Here is a 6174-nt window from a genome sequence, read left to right as displayed (position 1 = left end):
TGTCTAGATGGGTCTGGTGAAAAGAAATGGCGATAAGATTCTTATGATTCAGTAGTGAGTAATTGTTACCATGACTAATTACAACTATCACAACTGTAAAGGTAGAAATTTTGTAACATAAAGGAGGGAGTAATTACTCTTACAGTCCAGGAACAGAGGACCCTAGGACCATCTGGGGAGAAGAGCACAAGTGGAATGCAGAACCCTATCCAGAAAAGTAACAACACCAGAGATGGAGGCAGAGATGAGGACATGGAGAAATTGAGCAGCTGAGGACTCTAGACTCATGGAAAGAGGAAGACTGAGTGCTGGTGGCCAGGCAGCAGACTTACAGAAGGTGCCCTTTGGTTGTTAAAATTATTATATATTCCTGAGTGCTTTTGTGTACATCCCTCCACCTCTGCCCGGCCCCCAAAAAAAAACAAGGGGGAATGGAAGCAAATACTGTTGAATGCTGATGCATGGAGGAGATTGTAATCATTGCAATGAAATGATGGTGTAAAACCGATGTTCTCCCATTTAAACTATCACTCAATTCACAATAAAAACTTTAAAAAAAAGAGTATCAATGGTATGCTATCATTTGTGTATGAAAGAAATATAAACTATGTAAGTATATATCTGCTCACTAGTGTACAAAGAAATAAAGGATTCACTAGAAATTTGTGAAATGCATTACATACAAGGACTAGGTGGGAAGGGGTTGGTAGGAACAGGGAATGAGAACAAGATTAAATGGCTGATAGGAGGAGGAAGAACAGAACTTTTCTGAGTAAGTTCTTTTTTATAGTTCTGACATGAGAAACCATTGTAATGATTCACATACTTAAGAAAAATATATGTTGTTGTTATTGTTGTTAAGTGCCATTGAGTCGGTTCCAACCCATAGCGACCTCGTATAGGGTTTCCGAGGAGAAGCTGGTACCGCTGACCTTGCAGTTCAAAGGGCTTTGCAATCTGGCACATTAATCCACAGCGCCACACCATAAATAGATAGAAAACATAAAAATCAGCAAAGATGGAGGAGGAAATCCAAAATGAAATACAATCTGTCGCATCCAATCAAGAAACAGAAATCACAGAGTAATTTGAACAGACATAATGTTTAATATAAAGAAACATTAATTACATTAGGAGAATGTCTGTAAATGTGCCAATGGAACTTTAAAGACTCTCTAGCTTAGTGAGTATCCAAGGAGTGAATAAATTGGAAGGGGGCACCTCCATAAGGCTAGGATCTCATTGGAGTGGGTGTGGTAGATGGAGACACTGGCTGGGGTGATTGGCATAGAGCAGCTCCAGTTTTCAGGCAAACAGAAAACACTCCTCTGGGATGCAGTCAGGCTGAAGCTAGTGAGAAAGGCCAGTAATTCCAAAACAATACTCTGGGGTGGTGGTGGTTATGTGCTGCCAAATTGGTTTCGACTCAGAGTGACCCTGTACAGGGTTTCCGAAGCTATAAATCTTTACAAGAGCAGAAAGCCTCATCTTTCTCCCTCGGAACAGCTGGTAGTTTCGAACTACTGACCTTGCTGTTCTCAGCCCAATTTGTAACCACTATGCTAGTACAAGAGGTGAATACTGGCAGACAAGATTTGGAGCATCACAACCCCATTCGCAAACACGGTGACATGAGACCAGGAGTTTGCAGTGTTCATGTTAGGGAGGTCATGACGAGAATATGAGCTCATCAAGGACTGAGGGGTCTGGGTAAGTGGTTGGGGCAAAACAGCACTGAATTTTTTTCTGTGCTCACTGGCACCCATGTGGTAAGAATGCTAAGATAACAGAACAGAGCTAGGAAGACTGCACTGACAATGTGTCAACATTGTGCTTGCCGCAAAGGAGAAATGCTGAAAGGATCCATCCCTGTTACTGCAGAGCAGGTAATGAAGGGCTACTTTGATGCTAATAGACAATAAATTCATAGCTAACAAGAAATGCAAACAAATAAATAATCCTCACTGTTGTGGCACTGTGTGATTAAATACCGGATTGCAAGTTGGTTTCAACTGCAAGGTTGGTGGTTCAAACTCACCAGCTGCTCCTCAGAAACCCAAAACCTACTTGAAGTCATTTAACAACAATAACTGTATAATAACAAATTAGTAGCATAACCACACAGAAAGAAAAGGAATGTTAACCAAAATTACTCTGAGAAAATATTTTGACTCCATATATTAAGATAAAGTAAACCATATAAAAATAATAGCAGTCCTAGTGGGCACTGGAGGATAAGCACTGGATCGCAAGGACAGTTTAAAATGAAAGGTCGGTGGTTCAAACCCACCAGTTGCTCCTCAGAAACCCTATACAGGGTTGCTGAGTTGGAACAGACTTGACAACACTTAACAACAATATACAAATATATGTCCTGGTGTAGCACTATAGGATTAGCAGTGAACTGCTAACCACAAGATCAGCAGTTCAAACCCACCAGCTACTCCTCAGAAACCCTCTACAGAGTCGTTATGAATCAAAACCAGCTCAACAGCACTAAACAACAATACAAATATCATAGAAGAGTAGAAGAAACTACCCTCTGTGAATTGTGATATTGAATAAGTAAGTGAATATGTTGTAGCTAATGAGAGTTTTCTCATCATCAGAAAAGGAATTTACAGATAGACGCTAGAATAGATCTTGTGGTGTTGGACTGGAATTAGTAGTATCACTGTGAACTAATGACTTTAAACATATACAGAGAAAGATAGATATAAATAGATATAGAAATGTATGTGTATACCCATGTACATTTGCTATCTCTCACCACTGAGAGGGACTAAATCAATGACAGTTCATGAGCACAATTCATGCTCAGATCTTGGTTTCTAAATACCTTTTCCAACAAAAGATGCTAGGTTTCTTGGTTAAATAGTTGATTCCAAGGTTAGCCAAGGAAAATAAAAAATGAACTTAGTACCAGAAAACCAGGAAGTGCTTAAAATAATGATGGGGACATGTTGGAAAGCTACAGGAATCAAGTTGAAGAGGCAATCTTGGCCAAATATGAGACAGTTTGAACAAACAAAATAAATAATAGCAATAGACTAGAGCCTACAGAATATAATAAGAATTCCTGAGTCCATATGGATACAAATAGGTAATTGAATGCACTAATAAATAGCAAATAAGGAAGGAAGAGATAGCTTTTCTACAAAAGAATTTCATGTAATGAATGTAGAGGTAATGATGGAAAATGAATGTCACCAGTTTGTAAACTATAGTAGTAATTGTGTTAAGCAAGAATTATCAAAGAAATTTAAAAATTAGTGGGGAAGTATATGATGAGAACCTGATATTTACATGGTCTCAGAATTCATTTTAGTCATTGTTATTTGGGTTGTTATAATTAACCACATCACTGCCTAGATTAGTCTTTGTGAACAAATTACACACTGGGCCCACACATACAAAGACCCTGAGACCAGATACCTCACATGTTATGTTTCCAAAATTTTGATGCATCTCCATATAAGTAAATCCAATAAACGAATTTTTTAATTTACAAAACAGATGAGTGATTTTTTTTGTATTAAACCATGATTCATAGACTTCTTTTAAAGCAAAATAGCATTTTGTTTACCTTTAATTTTCCAGAAACAGATTTATGGCATAAAGCAATTGTTTGTGCATTGCATTAAGTAGACTGAGAAAGAGTGACCACCTGGGGAACTGGCTGAGGGGGGAGAATCTAGCTCAATAGTTAGTGCTAACTGTACAGACACTTTCAAAGGGGCAAAGAGAAGTCAAATCCCCTGGTTTGTCTTTTCCAAGTAGATTCTAAGCTACTTATATGTGATGACATAGATCAAATATTTGAGGTTAAGGATTGCTTGTAGTTTCATGCTTTTCCCTTTAATCCATTTTTGAGATAACTCCAGTATAAATAAAGGGCAAGAATAGAAGAAGGCTGAATATAGCTAAATTGGATCTTATTTCAGGGCTAAGTCAAACACTACACTGTCTGGTATTTCTAGTAATACATTTATTTTATGAAATGAATAGAAGATCAAGAGACTTCTGTGGAAACTCTGCTATAAATAAATAGGAGGTGCAAACTATCACAAACAAAATATGCCAATCTGCTGTCTTCCAACTATTTCCAATAATCCTTTAAGTCTAGGAACAAAGGCTACATTCCTGAATAAATTCTCTATCTTTAAAATCTCTTCCAAATTTCTGGAAACTCTAGCTTTTGAATACTAACCAAAATAAGAGTCTGCATCAAATCATTATAAAAAGTGACTTAAATTCAACCAAGCAGAGCTGCTGTTTATAATTCCTTACTAACGACCCTCTGTTGATCCCAAAGTCACTGACTTCATTGGGTATTCCAAACCATCTTCCTCTTACAGTCCTTGTCCAACACCTGAGTATCTGAACTTAGCAATAACACCCACTTTATATTGCTTAGATCTGGTGTACATAGAGTAGCAATAAAACCAGTTGCCATTAAGTTCATTGCAACTCATGGTGACCCTATGTTTCTCAGAGTAGAACTGTGCTCCCTAGCGTGTTTTACTTTTTTTTTTCTTTATTTTAATCATATATTATGTTTCTGATAAAGATTTATACAGTAGTTTAGGTTCCCATCCAATAATTTTTACAAAAGTGACATTGGTTACATTCTTCACAATACATGAACAGTCTCCTTTCCATTCTGGTTGTTCCATGTCCATGAATCTAGTTTCCCTAGCCCCCCTCACATTTTCATCTGACCGTTTGATCTCATATAGGTGATTTTTTTAAAGACACACAGTACTTATAGGTGATGTTCATTTTTTTTTTTTTTGAGCCCATTTTTTATTTACGTACAAGATAATCTCAGGGGTCAAGGTCACTTCCAGTGTCTCAGAGTATCTCAGAGCAGTCGCCTCAGGAGTTCCTCTGGTTCCAACCAGTCCAGTAGCTCTACTTCCTGTTTGTTTAATTTTTGTTTTTATTTTGGGGGGAATTTGGGGAGAATCTGACCCAAAATCCCCCCTAATCCTGTTCTATTGAGCATACCCCAGGGCTTCTGAATTAAAACATTCATTCCACAGGATGCCCAGACAGTTCATATCCAAATTCAAGTTTGGAAATCCAGGCTCTAAGATGCAGGTTTCCCAGTGCAAATAGTGTGATTCCTGCTGCTTCTATGAGTGTTGATTGTGGATCCAAGAGAAACGAAATCCCTGAAAACTTCAATAATCCTCGATTTATTACGATGTTGTTTATTGTTCCACTTTTGTGGATTTTTGTTTGCGTTATGTTGAGGTATAGTCCATGCTGGACCATGAATAAGGAAGATTGTAGAAAACTTGATGCATTTGAGTTATGGTGTTGGAGAAGAATATTGTAAGTATCATAGACTGCCAGAGGAACAAATAAATCGGTGTTGGAAGAAATACAGCCAGAGTGCTCCTTAGAAGCCAGGATGGTGAGACATAACCTTTCATACTCTAGACATGTTATCGGGAGGGACCAGTTTCCCCCAATAAGATGGGTTGGTATAGTGGTTGCAGCACTGGACTCAAGATATAAAAACAATTGTGAGGATGGCTCAGGACCGCGCAGTGTTCCCTTCTGTTGTGCATATGGTTGCTATCAGTTCAAACTGACTCAATGGCACCTAACAACAACAGTGTAGTCCATACTGAAGTCTTTAATCTTCATTATTAAGTGCTTTTAGTCCTTTTGGCTTTTAATAACCAACCTTGTGTCATCTGCATATCGAAGATTGTTAATGAATCTTTCTCCAATCTTGATGCCACGTTCTTCATATAGTTTAGCTTCTAGGATTATTTGCTCAGCGTATAGATTATATAAATATGTTGAAAAGAGACATCCTGACACACACCTCTCCTGGTTTTAAACCAAACAGTGACCCTTGGTCTGTTCAAACTACTGCCTCTTGATTTGTGTAGAGGTTCCTCATGAGCTCAATTATATGTTCTGGAATTGCCATTCTTTGCAATATTATCCATAATTTATTATGAGCCACATAGTCTAATGTCTTAGCATGGTCAATAAAACACAGATAAACATCTTTCTGGTATTTTCTACTTTCACCCAAGATCCAACTGACATAAGCAATGATGCTGTTGTTGTTGTCAGGTGCCATCAAGTCGGAACCGACTCATAGCGACCCCATGCACAGCAGAACGAAACAATGTCCGATCCTGGGCCAAC

The sequence above is a fragment of the Chrysochloris asiatica genome, unplaced genomic scaffold (assembly GCF_000296735.1).
Source record: "Chrysochloris asiatica unplaced genomic scaffold, ChrAsi1.0 scaffold00013, whole genome shotgun sequence".
Taxonomy (NCBI): Eukaryota; Metazoa; Chordata; class Mammalia; order Afrosoricida; family Chrysochloridae; genus Chrysochloris; species Chrysochloris asiatica.
This window is presented reverse-complemented; position numbering follows the sequence as displayed.